Genomic DNA, 17,147 nt, shown 5'->3' on the forward strand with positions numbered 1-17,147 from the left:
GTTCATGGCGAGGAGCGAGACAGGAGAAACAGTTTTGCCTAGTGTGGCCATGCGTTTCCGAAATATTATGTAAGACGCAGTTCAGACCCTATCACATACTTGCAAACATTTTAAAACAGGAAAGTGGGAGTATTTTGGGAGAAAAAATCGAGAGTAATTTTCTACTGCAGCAGAGGCAATTTCAGAAGGGAGACAGCTAAAATAAAGCAATTTTTGGCTTAAAAAATCAGAAGTTTCCCTCTTATATCGCGTCCATTGGCATATATGTTACCACAAGTACTCTATATCTGTATTGTCCAGTGCTTAATTTGAGCCGGTTGCAGGAAGGGCCGACCAGTACTCATTTCTGGGTACGAGCTATTATTTTCCCTCATCAAAGGTTGACGCAGATCCAGTGGCAACTGTCTCCGCACGGGGGTGGGAGGCAAGGGGAATGGATTAATAAATATATAAATAAATAAACTTACCTTTTCCACTGCGCTGCCGCACACCTCTCCTCTGTCTTCTTCAGATCTGCTGGAAGCACTGAAAGCACTCAGGCTTCCGGACTCTCCCAGTCATTCACGCCGCTGCAGGAGAAGCGTTGTGATTGGTCTGAGAGGCCTGTTTGGCCGCTCAGGCAGTGCCTAGGAGGCGGCCGGGTATGTTGGGGCTGGCCAAGCCGTCATGCGCACTTAGAGGAGTGCAAACCACTCCTCACTCTGCACTGGCGTCACAGAGCACAGCTCCGCCCCTGAGTGCCGCATAGAAAAATAAAATGATACTAACGTCCTATTGTTATCATTTTCTTTTTCTTTTATGCACTGCTGAAATAGCAGTGGGGATAGCAGTGGGGCAAAGCTCCTCTGCTTTAGTGGAGGAGCCGCCACTGCCCAGAGCACAAGAGTGAAAAACACAGAAGGGGAAAGGAGAAGGAAGACAAGTATGGCCGAGCAAACCTTGACACTGGAAGAAACCTGGGGCCTCATTTATGAGGCCTTGCGTGAGTTTTGCGCTTCCGATGCGTCACTTTTTGTGACGCATCGGTGGCGTAAAACTTGCCTCCTGATGCGCACTATTTACAAAGTGACGCATCTAAGCAGATGCGTCACTTTGTAAACCCCTGCGCTACATTATACCTGCGTAATGTATGCAAAGGGGGCGTTCACACGCAAAAAGCCTCGTAATAGTGACGCTGTGAAATATATGAGATTTCACTGCGTCACTTTTAGGACGCTGTTGCGTAAAAATCTTGCGCCTGCCTCACAGCAGGCGTAAGACTGACGCAAGCCCTTTCACATGGGGCTTTCCCCATGTGAAAGGACGCATTGCTGGAGTTGCGTCACTTTTGTGACACACTCCAGCAATGCGTGACTTTTGCGCTTACAGATACGTCAGAAATACTGACGTATCTGTAACTCCTTGCGCCATGATGCGTCATAGTGTAAATATCACGCATCATTGATCTCGCAGGAGGGCGCAGTGAAAAGTGACGCACCGCTGTTTTCACGCAGCGATGCGTCACTTTTCATAAATAAGGCCCCTGGCACCTGCAAGAGTGAGATAAAGAGGAAGGTGATATCTGGTGATGGATTAAAGAGGTGTGGGATGGATTGAATATTTCCAGCCATGGTGGTCGGTACTCCGACGTCTTTCATAGGGGCTGTTATGGACCTCTGAGCACGCTTATTCTTCGACATGTTAAGCTAATGCTGGCCATAACTGGATGCCTTGACGAATTGTACTTTAATAAAATAAAATAAATGCCTTGATTGATTTGGACATACTTTTAAATATTATTTTCTCTTATTTCCAACTAGATAAAAAAAAACACTACGTTCCAAAATGGATTACTTCTAGCTGGGTGTTCAAGGAGCCACGATGACATCATTTTCTATATACAAGAATGGTTCATTGCAATAACATTGGTACCTGCATGACATAGAGTTGAAACTGTCCACACATAATTAAATGGTAATTGTGTGCAAATGCAGGCAGGTTTAAATAAATAGCACTAACTAAAGTGACTGCGTACATTCAGCATCAAAGTAAAAGGCAACACAATTTTTGTTGTTGCCATGGAAATGCTTCAGCTACAAACACGTCTGTTTAGACTGAGCATCACGCCGTGACACGTTGCTTGTCAGTTGCTTCTGCAATATGGAGACCCCTCTCTGCAGAACAGTTCCTAAGAAGGGCAAAGGCAGATGCTGACTATTTTCTATAGACCCTCCAGCGTCCTGCGAACTAAAAGAAGGACTCACGGTTTTCGGAAGCTTCTTCCAGAAATAAAGGTTGGAAAGTGTGTTACATCTATAATGGGTTTCTAGATTGCCTTGTTTTTAGCCTGCTACACTTTTTATAGTGAAGATGACTTCACGTAAAAGCGAGGCGGCCGAAGCCACAATGGCCGAATTGTCCTCCCTGCAAACTCTGCAGGTCTAATTCGCCCTGTGGCGTAACGCCAAGGCGGCTCGCTGTGAACGTGGTTGAAAATGGGAGCGTTATTTTAAGAAAGCTTTTTCCAATCTTCATTCCTAGGGGATTCCCTCTGGAGTTCCAGCGAGAACAGCGGCATGTGGCGTTTGTCACTACAGTAATAAAACTGCTTTGCATTTCTGTTGCTTGGTGACTGGCCTCCATGTTACTATTTAAAAAGTCACTTTACTTAAAAAAGCATTTTCACCCCCTTGGTCTTTAACACATTTAATGTTTTTAAAACTATTTTAAATGTTAATTTTGATTGATTATGAACAGAGGTTGTAATAATTAAGGATTACATTTTAAGGGACATTATATTCAATCTAATGAGCAATAGTTTCATATTCTAGTGGGCATTTTAGAATCTTTAAATATGATAATTAGCTTCCAAAGCAACTAAACAAAAACAGACATACATTTAATGTTTCTGATAAAAAGTAATAAACGTCAAGAGACCTAAAGATGAAGGACTTGGTCCACAAATTTTCGCATGCATATTGGCCAAAAGCCAAATGGCGATTATGGGGGCAGCCGACCATAGTATGGTCTGCCCCCCAGGTATTTTGGGGAAGTGGAGCAGTCGGACATCTGCTCAGGCTTTGGACGTATTTTGGGGTGCATATTTAGCCCAGGGGTATATAGCCAGACATTTTGCGGAACCAGCCACCATTTTGTCACAGTTAGTGTTTTTGTGCCCTGGCAGCTTCTGTTTGTGCCTTTATGCTAGTTTTATTAGTGAGAGCGGTTAATTTGTTATTCCATTTACTTGTGATGTCTACAGGCATGTCCAGCAAAGATAAGGTGGCCCAGTCGATGAGGCTTCTCGAAGAAGCGGGCACCTCAAGCTGTTGGCGGAGGGGACACCGCCCCGTAACAGCCGCCCCATCAGGAAGGCAGTGGAGCGTGTAGCTGTAGCAGAGTTCACATGTTCACCACTGTGCCGGACCCCGATTATGCAGGCACCCAGGTGACCCAGAGGGACTGCTTCTGCATGAGGAGAGCGGCCCCTGGGCAGCCTGCCGGTGCCGATTTGGCCATGGAAAGGTTGGGAGAGCAGGGTATAGCCCCCAGTGTAAGTTGGTTCAAAATGCGGTGGTGCAACATGATGTACACACGCAATGGTGGATGGATGAGGATGCCCAACAGGTGGTTGAAAAAGATGTATTTGAGTTATTAATGCTGGTTTACGATGGAGAGAGCCTGAAGTAGGGTGAACTGAGAGATGAGGATGAGGTACAGATTGTAGAGTTCAGATGGCGGCAACAAGGTTACGGGCGGAAGGGTGCCACTAATCAATGTGGCCATAGTTTTTTGCAAGATGCAGGTTTACACATCCTCAAGGCAGACATGGTGGAGCCTTGCAGCTTGAAGGGATGGCAAGGCAGTGGGCTCCGGAGCAGGCACCGACTTTGGCGCCTGGTAAGCTAACGCAGGGTGAACGCTGCTAAAATGGTATCCCTTGGGGTAGAGGTGAAGGAGCCTCCGATGATTAGGGAGGCCTGCTTAAGGAAATGTCTCTATTTAAGGGACACCGGTGTCAGTACGGAAGAGCACAGTATAACTTCAAGAGTGCTGGTCCTGGGACACGGGGACAATGAGCAAGGGGTCCTGGGTAACACCGGGAAAGCGGAGTCGCAAAAAACAGCCTGGGTCTACAACCAAAGTTTCAGATAAGAGTGCAGGTACAGAGATGGGGGAGTGACAAGCGGGGCGATAAGGCAACAAAGGCAGGGAAGACAGACAAACTGGTAGAGCAAAGAGTTGAAAGTCAAAAACCTGCCGTACATTGGGACATTGAAACCATTAGGGCAGGGTTAAAAAAATCATTTAACTTTTACTAGACCTGCAGGTCTAATAATCTACAAAATCTACTTGACCTAACTGAAATGCACTTGACTTCTGTCTCTGAAAGCGAGCAATTGTAACAGGGTTAACAACATTTAAAGGCATTTATATTGCTCATTTACTTTGTGAGCTATAAAGATGCCTTTAAATCTTGCTCTCTTGTTGCATTTTCTCTGCTCTCAGAGACAGAGGTCAAAGGTCAGTTTATTTTCCTACTCGCCAGAAAAGACGAGTTGGACCTTTTAAATCTGGCTCACAAATGAGTGTGCGATTGGATTTTTTGAGCCCTGTAGGGGGTCCTCTCATGTGGGCTTCTAAGGAGAGGATATGGAAGGGAGACTACGTGGAGATGCTGAAACTCAAAGAGGGAGTTAAGGACCAAGGAAGGTTCAAAGAAGGAAGAGTTCAAGCTGTCCAAGCAGCCGAAGGTGCCGGTGACGATAAAGAATCGGACAACAGCATTTCGTACTTATGCTGGTGTGTACTGTAACTTTCATGCTCCCCAAAGAACCCTACGATTATTATTATTATTACGATCAGCCCAGATCTCCTACCCGATGGTGTGAGATTGACACTGATTTATTGCAGCATACTATGGGGCTGGTAACATTTGATTAAACAATGTTTATGGCTAGTGTTGATTCGATATCGGCACTTTAAGGGCTGCCCCACCCGCGGAGGGGTGGGGGTGTCAAGTAAAGGACAAAGTGGTCAGCTGGGAGCTTGCTGGGATTTTAATAAAGGGCTCTGCACGAGGGAGTATTGCAAATACCGGCATGAATGTTCCAAATGCGCAGGCAGACAAGCCTTGGTCAATTGCTGGTCAGTCAAGCTATTCAGCAGGACATGGGCAGTAGCAAATTACTATGGGAGGACAGCATCAAGAGCAGGCAACTGGTCACAGGACAGGGAGGGTTGGACAGGGACCTGGGGCTAGGACTCATACGCCAATTGAGCTGGACAGATTGGAATTTTGGCTTTTCTAATATGACCAGAAGGACAACTCCAGGCTATTGTTGCCAGTTTTACTTGGGGGTTCAGGCTAGGTTATGAAGACCTAAGGATGCAATGCTGGGCAGCTTTTTTTTAATCAACCAGCGCACACAGGCTGGTGGGGAGGGACAGATTGCACAAATAGATTCAGGAGGGCAGGGTGGCAGGTCCCTTTGTTGATTGTCTGATGGATGACTTAACTATGTCCCCCATAGGAGTGGTACCCAAAAAGAAGCAGGGTCAGTTCAGGTTGATCCAATACCTCTCATGGCTGGAGGGCCACTCAGTCAATGATTTCATACCTGATGAACAAGTCTCAGTATCATACTCCTCAGTGGATGTGGCCCTATCATTAGTGGAAGAATTGGGACAGGGTATGCTTATGGCTAAGAGCGACATTAAGTTGGCTTTCCGTTTGTTGTCATACACCCTCCTGACTTACAGCTTTTGGTAGCACAGTTCGAAGATAAATGGTATATGGATAAGGCACGCCCCATGGGCTATTTAATATTGTGTGCTCTCTTCGAGTGCTTCAACACATTCTCCAATGGCCCTTTACATGGAACACAGGTCACAAGCACATTACACATTACTTGGATGACCTCTTTTTTGTGGTGAACTCCGGATCCGCGGACTGCCAGCATCTGCTGGTAAGTTTTCAGGAGCTCATGGGGGAGCTTAGAGTACCGCTGGCACTGTAAATGACAGTTTGACCCAGTACGGTGCTGTCTTTTTTGGGGTTTTAGATCGATTCTGGAGCTATGGAAGCCAGAGTGCTAGAGGATACAAAAATGTGCAATGCAGCGGCTGTTGGATGTGATGCTGGCTAAAGCGAAAGTCACGGTGAAAGAGGTGCAGTGCTCCTGGGACATTTCAACTTTGCATTCAGGGTGGTGAGAGCAGGGAGGAAATTTTGTAGGACATTGGGATTGTCACTGTCAGGTTTGCCCTTACTGCATAATCAGGTGAGGCTGTCTGCAGGTGTCAAAGAGTACCTGAGGTTGAGGTTTTTCTTTGATCCTTTAATGGGATTCCATTGGCAGCATTGACTAAGGTGGACTGGGAAACACAGATATTTTCAGATGGAGCAGAAGTCTTTGGCTTTGGTCTGCATTGGCAGGGGCAATGGCGTGCAGTGGAATGGCCGCTGGGGTGGAAGCGTGGTGGCCTCAGTATTGCCTTTTTGGAATTGTTTCCCTTGGTAGCAGCAGTGACATTATGGGAAGACCAGTTGTTGCACAAGAGAGTTCTCTTTTGGATTGATAACATGTTGGTGGTGCAAGTGATCAACAGGCAGTCAGCTAGGGATGCACACGTTTTGAAGTTGCTGAGGGTCTTTGTGTGGAGGTGCCAGAAGTGTGATGCTTAGAGCCAGACATGTAACGGGTGTGAACAATGACATTGCTGATGCTTTGTCTGGTTCAGAGTGGGAGAAATTCCATGGGCTGGCCACGGAGGCAGACAAAATCAGGACCCAGATACCTCAGGGCCTTTGGACAGTAGGAGACAGAGGATGCTTTGGTTGGTACTGGATTCGCTAACAGTCTCTACAAGGACAGCTCATGCCCAGGGCTGGTCAGAACTTTTAGCAGGTGGATCTCGCAGGAGGGAGGAGGAGTGGGCTAGGATGGAGGATGTAGTCCGATTTACCATCTCATGATAAGACAAAGTCCAGTCAGGAGGAGATGGATTTTAGAAGGTTGGGCCAGGGAAGTTGGTTGTTTTGGTCCGAGGAGGAGGCCTACGACTGTGAGCCTATTGTGTGAGGTGCTTATGGTGTTGCCAAGGATTTGCAGAGAAGGGGAGACTGTGTTATTTTCAGAACTGATGACCTGGATGTTCTTTGATGAGTTTCGGGTATCTGCGCTCATGGGGGCTAACGGGTGCCTGGGGGTACTCTGGGAGAACATCTGTTGGTGTGAGAAAGGTCTGTGGATTTGGCGGCACAGCTTCAAGACAGATCAAAGGGGCCAGGGCAGGAGCATACTGCTCCAAATTTATCCTGTAACTATGTTTTGCCTTGTCAGCTGGGGGTTAGTTCTTAGTACTCAAGAGGTGCTTGGGGGAGGGGTATTTCAATATGGGGATGGGAAGCCGGTGTTAGCATTGCAGCTTTTAGCGATACTGCGCAAGGGGCTGGGGCACCAGGGCTTGGATGCGTGAGGCTTTGGGTCACATTCCTTTTGTGTAGGGATGGTAAAAAAAGCAGGGAGGCGGGGTTGGAGTAAAAAAATTATCATAGGCCCGGGAAGATGGCCAGTCAACTGCTTCCAGCGCTATGTTAGGGGGAGGAGGGGATTTTGAGATTGTTCAGGTAATGAACTTTTGTTTCTGTTTTGCATGTTCTGTTCCAGGACCTCGGACCATTGGTTTGAATATCTGGATTGTGGGACATTCTTTGATAAAGTGGACCGAGAGACACGTGAAAACCAGCAGTCATTATGCAAATTTGGGCTTTAATCTTGGCATGTATTCTATTAGCTGGCATGGGAAAAGGGAGGTTCTTCCATGTTTGAATAGGCTGCTGGTAGGAGGCAAGTGTCCTGATGTATTGTTGCTATACTTAGGCGAGAATGATTTAGTAGTGCAGAAGGGTTTGGCATTAAAAAACCTATGAAGGAGGACTTGAAGGAGATTCAGAGGCAGTGGGCTGGTTGTCGTGTGTTATGGACAGAGTTTAGGCTCAGGAGAGTCTGGTGTGGGGCCCCTATGCCAGCAGCTATAGACATCCAGGAGAAAGTTCAATAAAGAAATGTGTTTTTTTTTGGGGGGAGGTTGGCTTGGGTAGAGTTCAGCAATCTGATTTGCATTATGAGGACATGGAATTTTGCTGTGGGAATGGGGGCACATTTGTCCTTCATGGACATGGAATTGTACTTGCTATAGTTGAAGCTATTGTTGGATAAGGCCTTGAGCATGCATTAGTTATTTGTTCCAAGGTGGAGGGGCAGAAAAATGCGCATTGGGGGTCTTTTTCTGGACGGCAGTTGGTTGAGTAGTTGCCATGGTTTATTAAAGTTTATTGTTGTTGACAGTGGCAATTCAGGCTGAATAGTTGTAGTAAAAAGGGAGAGGAGTTTAAAGGCCTCAGTTGGTGTTGATCAGCTCTAGTGCAAGTACCCTACTAGTGAATTAAGTTGTTGTGGGAGAGAGGGATATTTAGGAGTCGGGGTAGCTTAACATAGGATATCAACTTTGTTTGGTGAGGTGGGGGCCCCAGGCCAAAACTAGCTCGGGATGGGGGCTACGTGGCCCCCCTCCCCATATTTTTTTTAAGAGGCTGGGCCCCGGGGCCAAATTGGCCCAGGAGGAGGGGTCGCTCACCCCCCTGTAAGTTTCAAATCCTGTTTTTTTTAAAAGGCCAGGCCCCAGGGGATGGGGTACTCAAGGCCACACTTGGCCTGGGGAGTGAGGCCACGTGCCCCCCATACTCATTCAAAAAATGCCTGGCCCTGGGATTGTGGTCCCTGGGGCCGAATACGGCCCAGGGAAGGAGGGCTACATGGCCCCCTCCCCTAATAAATAAATAATAAAAAAAAGTCCTGGAGTTCTTCGGAGACCATGCCCCTTTTCTCCACCGCTCTGCAAACATGCTTCCTAGTGCACTACTGGTTGGGGGATAAAGTCCCCTTATTGCCCGAAAGCCCTCCTGTTACCTCCAGTAAGTCCCACACAGCAGGATTCCTGAGAGCTTGTCGGAGGCCTGAACCCTTTCTTAACCATTCTGCAAACGTGACTATTAGTTAAAAAACATAGAAATTCACTTAAAAAAACAAAGCTTACAGGGACAATATAGTTACAAAAAAGAATTTGAAAAACCGTAAGAGATTCATTAAAAAACCAAAGGTTGCAGGGTCGTTATAAGTAAGAAATAGAATTTAAAAAACCATTAGAACAATTCAGTGAAAAATCCAAAGGTTAGAGGGATGTAATAGTTATGCTCAGAATTGTCAGTTACAGTTACTTGAACTAACTATAACTTACGTCCCCGCAATGCACTGCTTATGACCTCACATATTACATCACTTATGACATGGTCAGTGACACCACTGATTTAATCTCAAATGACATCTCTGATGATATTACTGATAACATCATCTACAGAACCACTTGCAAACCCTCTTACACCCCCATAAAACCTCTCATATGCCCACTCACACATCCACACCGCCACTCACATGCCCATTCACAGACCCATACCAGTACTCACACACCCACTTTCTCTTCCATAGAGCCACTCACACAGTGACTCACTCACTCATACAGCCATTCACACAACTATTCACTCATCCCATAAAGCTATTGATACAACCAGTCACTCACCCATACAGCTACTCACACAGCAACACATTCATCTTTACAGCTACTCACACACTCACTCACCCATGCAGCCTCTCAACACAGCCACTCGCTCACCCATACAAGCACTCACATGCTCACTCACACACCCACACAATCACTTACATACCCATTCACCCATCCGTTCAAGCACTCCCAAATCTCTTCACTCACCCATACAGCCATTCAAACAGACACTCACTCTCCAATACAGCCACTCACACACCCAGTCACCCACTCATATAGCCATTCAGATTCCCACTCACTCACCTATACAGTCACTACACACCCAGTTACTCACCCATAGAGCCACTCACACCGCCGCTCACTCACTCATACAGCCACTGAAACACCCACTCACTCACCAATACAGCCACTCATGCATCATCTCACTCAACCCCACAGCTACTCACTCACCCATCTATAAACCCATAGAGCAACTGAACACCCATGAACACAAGGATACATAACGTCACACAGCCACTCGCATAATATATGCTAAAAAAGAATCACTTAGTAGTAGTGCATCTAGTATACTAATTTATTATTTGTAGTAGGTTAGTATAAATGCTGTATACCCATAAACAGCACCAAGGAACTGTCAGTTCATTTGGGAGACTAAAAGAGCAAACATGTAATTGTTCTCGTAATGTCTTCTGTCCTTAGTTCTCTGTTTCATCCCACTTCACATATCTGAGTCCAGATTCATCTTTATCTATTCATTTTTTCATTTCTTCATCTTATATTTATCTTTATTTTCTCATGCGTGTTAGAAATTTCTTAATGCTCTTAGGTGTATCCAAACCTGGGATGTTCTACGCCATGACTCTTTTGCTATTGCTGCACGCCTTACATGTACCAAGCCATTTAGTGGTGGTAACATAGGTTTCACAATCTCTCTCACCTGATTACTGTGGACCAGGCCATTTCTAAGGGATCTTTCCTTCCTAAATGTTACTAAGGGTTTGGGCGGCATATCTCTGCCTGTGACAGGGTCCGACACTAAAATGTGGCAGTTTTTTCATTACATTCTCTTTAATTGCCCTGCATTCTCAGAATAGGTAGTGATCATCCTGTATTTTAAATTCTCTTTCTCTGTTGTTCTCGTTTCTTTAGGGGTATCTTTTAACAGATCTCCCCTTTCTAAGGAATTAGCTCTATTGAAGGCTCTAGTCAGGACTGGGCCCCTGTATCCTCAAGCACTGAACCATGCTATACTTTCCTTCGCAGCTAGATGGAGCTCCTGTTTATTAGTGCTGTTTCTTTAAAGTCTTAGTAGCTCACCATACGGTAGGCTTTCAATAAGTTTCTTAGGGTGGTTACTCGTTGCGTGGAGAGTAGAATTCCCCACAGTTTGTTTTCTATGAAGCCTAGTGATAGTTTACCTTCGGATATGTACACATTAAGGTCCAAATAATTCACAGACAGTGAATTAACTTCCCCTGTGAATTTCAAATTGACCTCATTGGAATTTAATCTCTTTATATATGCCCAGGCTTCCTCAGATGACAGCTTCCAAATAATAAAAAAGTCATTGATGTAGCGATGCCAGGTAGCAATATGTTCTGTCCAGGGTTCGTCAGTAGCTGCCCATGCCACCTGCTCCTCCCACCAGCCAACTAATAAATTTGCATAACTGAGGGCGAAGCAGGTGCCCATTGCTGTTCTGGAGACTTGCCTACAGTTTTGATCCTGAAAGAGAAACATGTTATTTTCAAGACAAAACTCTATGAACTCAATCAACATTGCATTATGTTGCAGAAACTTCAGAGAAAGGTTTCCCAGGAAGAATTTCATTGCCTTGAATCCATCTTCATGGGCTATGCATGGGTAGAGTCCAGTAATGTCTAACACCGTAAATTGGTAACCGTTCTCCCAACTTATTTCATTGATATGTCTTAAAAAGTCATTGGTATCTCTAATATAAAATGACAATTTGTCCACATGTTGTGAGAGGAAATAATCAATATAGATCGACATGTGCTCTGTTAAACTACCCTATGAGGCGACAATAGGTCTCCCCGGTGGGTCCAACTTATCCTTGTGGACCTTCGGAAGATGATATATGGTCAGGATCATTGGATGTAAGCCCCTCAAATATAGATGTTCCTCAGTTTCTAAGATGTTTCTCTCGCACCACTTTCGTGACATCAGGTGATAGTTCGTAATACTGTGATTGTAGGTTTTCTCATCTATCCTCATATAGCAGTGAGCATCCAAGAGTTGTCGATTGGCTTCCCTGTTGTATTGCTCACATGTCTGTAGGACAATATGTCCACCTTTGTCCGATGGCTTAACCGCATAGCTGCTAGAGCGATTCCCCTGCTGTGCTGGACAGCAATAAAAACGGGTGTGGTCATGACGATCTCAGCTCGTCATGAGCACAGGAGCACTGTACTGCATGACGAGCTGAGCTCGTCATGAGCATGGAAGGGGTTAAAGACTATGGAGGTATCCTGGCATTAATTGTTTAATGCCGTCAGTTGTTCCCTCGAGAAGTTCCTCACCAGTCCCCAAGGTTTGTGCTTCCCACGTCTGAAGCATAACAAGTCTCTATTTACTGATTCTGCAAAGATATCAATTGCACCTACCGGCATTTGTGGTAGAAATTGAGAGGTGGGTTTAAAGGGACTCAGTCCTTAACTTTGTTCTATTCAAGTAATAGCTATTTGTTGCGTCAAACTCGTTGGTGCAGTATTCTCCAGATCTTCATTTGAGCCCACATTTTCTAGGGTTACCAAGGTCTTTAAGTCCTTTCCCATCAGGATATCAGTCTCCCTCTGGATACATCCAGATCTTTTCGGTTTGTCAATCACTGGTTTTATTTTAAAATACTTATGGAGCTTCAACTTACGAGCAAATTTAAAGAAATCTACCCGAGTCTGGGTATACTCCATCTTCTTTTGGGGGCAGAATGATAGATCAAGTTTCAACACTTGTTCTTCTGTTTCCAACAAGGTCTTCTTTGTCAGATTTATGATAGTCAAGTTTTCTTTGCTTTGATTCACTTCTTCTTGTTGAAAAACTTCTTGCTCTGTGTCACAGTAGGTGACCGGTTGCCTTGTGCGCCCCTGCCCCTGCCTTGTTTGTCTGTGCCTCTTTGTTCCGGGGGTACGCCCCTGCCTCCTCCCTGCCATAATTGTCATATCAGTCTGAATTTCTTGTGAAAAGGAGTCCTTTCTGTCATTGATGGTGCGCGACTTAAGCTATCCTCCCCAGACAATTCATTGTCCGTTACATCAGATTCCGAGGTCTTGTGACTCTACAGTGGTCTGGGCTCTCTTGGTTAGTAATTCCCATCTCAGCATATCGAACTTCCTTGCTAAGGTGAGTACCCTGCCTTGGTTGTAATCTTTCTCGTCTCTTTCGAACTCCTCTTGCTTGCGATGCTTGATCTTCTGTTCATACGCTTTGAGTCTCTTTTTCATTAGTTCTCTTAATTCTTCCAATTTAGATTTATCTTCTTCCATAGATAACACCTCTTCTAATTCACTGATATCCTTCAGCCCTTTGTCTCTATCGCTCCACACGAACTTGACAAGTATTGTAATCATCCCTTTGTAAGATTGGGCCGCGTGTTCCGCCCACTCATCTAACAACAAGGGATTCTAGGTGCTCGTACACGGGTACCGTGTAAATTCTTGACCCTCTAGGGACTCTGCTCACCTCGATGTAACTGTAGTGAGGTTGCTTCCCACCACTTTCGAATTTCTCACTCGTAGAGCTGTTCCAGAGCCGAGAATCTTGAGGTGAGACTTCGCGCACACCCTCTTATCACAATTGTCCAATCCTATGTTAGACTGTTTTTTTAACATTGTCAGTGCTGCCTCGCGGCGCTCCGATTTACTAAACATTCTCTCTTGATCTCCGCTACACAATGCAAGTCCTGGTAGCTTACCGTTTAACTCTCCAGTCCCGAGTCTTGAAAGTCCAGACCCTGTTCCCAGAGTCTCACGCCTCAGAATCTCGCATGTCATACCTTCCTCGTGTGTATTGCGGCGGCGGTGCACCAAGTAAATCAATGCCAGCTCCCAATCACCCAGTCGGTGCACTCGCGGTAATCGGTGCTGCAGTCGTGGGGGTGAAACCGCGATGAAAATCACAGCTTCCTATTTTCAAAGGGTAACCGTACCCATAAATGAACAAGCACTCTCGGAGTAAATTACGTCAGTTTATTAGACCGGAGTTGGGCACAGACAGACGAGTTTCGACTGCTGCCTTTTTCGATGTCAATTGACGTGCCAAAACCACAATTTTTTATACATTCAACATCACATTACAGTGGCAACATTAAAGAACGACTACTATTCAGAAAGCGGAAAGTTCTGCCATCTTGGCAGTGTGTCATTATAATTCATACATGTGGCATTCAAACCCACCGTTCTATCGATTTTTTGCTGTACAATACAATTCATGATTGTCAGATATAATACATGTCCTTCAATAATTACACCCTCCAAGTCAAATGACCTAGTTATATTAGGGGTACCATTGCACATGTCAAAGAACGACGGGAAAGACATTCACGCCCTAGATGGGCCAATTTAAAGTCACGCCCACACACCGCAAATCCTCGGATACAGATATCTTAGTAAATGAAACTCTCATGACTTCATTATTCATATCAGATAAAAAGGCGCAGGAATCCCAATACTGGGTTGAATTGGTGTGGGAGAGCAAGAAAAAAAACTCGAGGAAATTTTGGGCCCTCGTGAACCGCACCAATCCAAACCTGACAAATTCCGGCTCAGCAAATATTCAGGAAGTGGAATGGGTAACATACCTAACTGTCCACTTTCAGGTACAAGATCACTTGGGCCACACTGGTCCACCTAGTACACATGGTACTGGTGCTAGTGTAACATCGAGCACTCCTCTTGCTCTAGTACAAGAGTTCACCGCGGAATATGTACTATCTGAAGAAAGAGTCATTAAAGCAGTGACAAAAGGGAGGCAAGACGGAGCACCAGGGCCGAACGGCCTACCACAGAGGTTGTTCAATTCAGACATTCCCTTCTGGTCCATGGCGCTAACTGACTTTTTCAATTACACTCTGAGGACAGCAGCAATCCCGGATTCATGGCGTGGTGCAATTATCCACCCTATTTACAAATCTGGATCTCGCGCTGCCCCTGAAAACTACAGACTAATTGCCCTGTTGGACATAGAGGCGAAACATTATGCGGGGCTTATTCTGGTGGACCTTGGGCAATGGGTAAAGGACCACAACCTGATACCACTGAATCAAACAGGGTTTGTCGCCAACTCAGGAACCATGACAAATCTATTAGCAGTTTCTACCATCATCGACAAAGCCATTTTAACATCTAGGACATTATTTTGCTGCTTTGTCGACTTTAAAGCTGCATTTGACAGGGTTCCCAGGGTGCAACTCTGGGAAAAACTGAGGCAGTGGGGAATTCCAGACAAAATCCTGAACCCTATTATCCAATTGCACACAAGTACCTGGGTTCGAGTGAAGTTAGGGTCCGGCACGCATCTCTCGCGGAAAATCATGACCTCAAGAGGAGTCAAGCAGGGATGCGTGCTGGCCCCCCTTCTCTTCAATCTTTTCATAGCAGACTTGCCAAGCACCCTAGACAAAGTAAACAGCCACCCGCCTAGGGTAGGAGGCACGCCACTATGTAACCTTTTATATGCCGACGACCTGGCCCTGTTTAGCCTCACAAGGGTAGGGTTACAAAGGCTTCTTGACTCACTGATCCAATATACGACGATTAACCAACTAGAAGTCAATATGAAAAAGACCCTGATTGTTCCCTTTGGCAAGAAACGTTATGGAGGTGGTGGCTGGTCACTAAACAAAACAAGCCTCAGCACGGGTCAATCATACAAATACCTAGGCGTCCATATGGACTCTAGGGGTAACTTTGTAAAGCAGAGTAATGTGATTGCAGCCAAAGCCACGGCACTAATGGTATCATTGACCAATCTGTCGACGAAACTCTCAGGCCCAACTCTTTCCCCCCTATTAGAAGTTCTAAGAGCAAAGATTGGCCCCACATTATCATACGGTATAGAGACCTTCAAAGGTAAAATGAACACCGCCTTAAACAAAAACACAACAAGAATTTACAAAAAAGTACTGCATTTGCCAAGTTCCGCATCCCCTGCGCAGATCAGACTAGAGTTGGGGCTAACAAATTACGATGCCCATAATCTTGGCACATACCTAAAGCTCTGCCACAGACTAAGACAGGCCGAATCTGGCACACTAGAATTTCTAGTCTGGAAAGAGATTAACGAGAGTAACCCAGGAGGATCATTTGGCCGTCTTTTGAAGGATTACATCCACCAGATGTCAGCCGCTGACTCTGGGCCCTCAATCCTAGCCAATCTGCCTTTAAAAATGCAATTAAAAAATGTGTGAGATCGATATCCCTCGCAATTGACAAAGCCCTCCTCACGAAACAGAGCCATTCTTGGGCAGTAGTTAACTCCTACAAACAAGTATCTGTAGCAACGTATTTTTCCACCACGTTTTCACTCCATCTAAAGCGCAGTTTCATTGCCCTAAGAATGGGGGACTGGCGTTTTCTTCAAAATCTACCCACCTGGCGACGTACGGAGGAGGACACAACCTGTAGAGGATGTGGGTCAGCGATAGAATCAATTTTGCACGTGGTTTGCATCTGCCCCACCTTTAACTCTCAACGCAGGCGCATGCTTAGGCCAGAATGGATCAGGTTGGGGGTTCGGACCTGTAGGCATGCCATCACCGCTGCTTTGTCCATGGACAACACTGTTTTAAACATAAAACTTGCTAAATTTATTCAACAAGCGTATCGCTGCCTTAATACAAAGAAAACAGCCATAGCCTTGCCACTGAATTTTTAGAGTAAACAATGCACTGTAACAGAATCCCCAACGACCTGGAGGGCCGTAACACTAATTGAAACTCTGCAGCATGTATCCTTTATGGTTTGATTTTATAATTGAATACGATGGGAGATGTTTGAGACACCCCAGGCCATGTTTAACAAAACAGTTTAAATTAAAAAAAAAATGTATGCTCTTTATGTTTGCATTGGTTTCTCTTTTAAACAATTTTTCTCACAAAACTGTACACAATGTGATTTGGGAAACTTTTAAAGATATTGTTTTATAGCTAAATAAAGATTATTATTATTATTATTATTATCATTATTCATTTGTCATTAATGAGTCCATCCCGCCCAGGCTAGGCAATCCTCCAAAGTATGTTGCCAAACAAAATCTCACTCTATCCCAAACCATGATGGTTTCAAACAGGTGGATTCCTACGAACATGTAATATACCTCACATCATAATGACATTAAATTTAAATGGTCCCATAAATATGGGATCTACACATCATAACACAGGGACAACCCTTAGAGATATGTATAAGTGAAAGAAGAAAATTAGAAAATAAAGATAAATATAAGCTGAAGAAATGAAAAAATTAATAGATAAAGATAAAGATAAATCTGGACTCAGATAAGTGAAGTAGGATGAAACAGAGAACTAG

At 45.0% G+C, this 17,147-nt stretch overlaps 1 protein-coding gene across 1 annotated transcript in view; it reads right to left on the minus strand.

Annotated features, from left to right (window-relative positions):
• CDH16 (cadherin 16) overlaps window positions 1–17,147 on the minus strand; it is a 755,818-nt gene that overhangs the window by 558,051 nt on the left and 180,620 nt on the right. The window lies entirely within an intron of this gene.

This window comes from Lissotriton helveticus, chromosome 12 (assembly GCF_964261635.1).
Source record: "Lissotriton helveticus chromosome 12, aLisHel1.1, whole genome shotgun sequence".
Classification (NCBI taxonomy): Eukaryota; Metazoa; Chordata; class Amphibia; order Caudata; family Salamandridae; genus Lissotriton; species Lissotriton helveticus.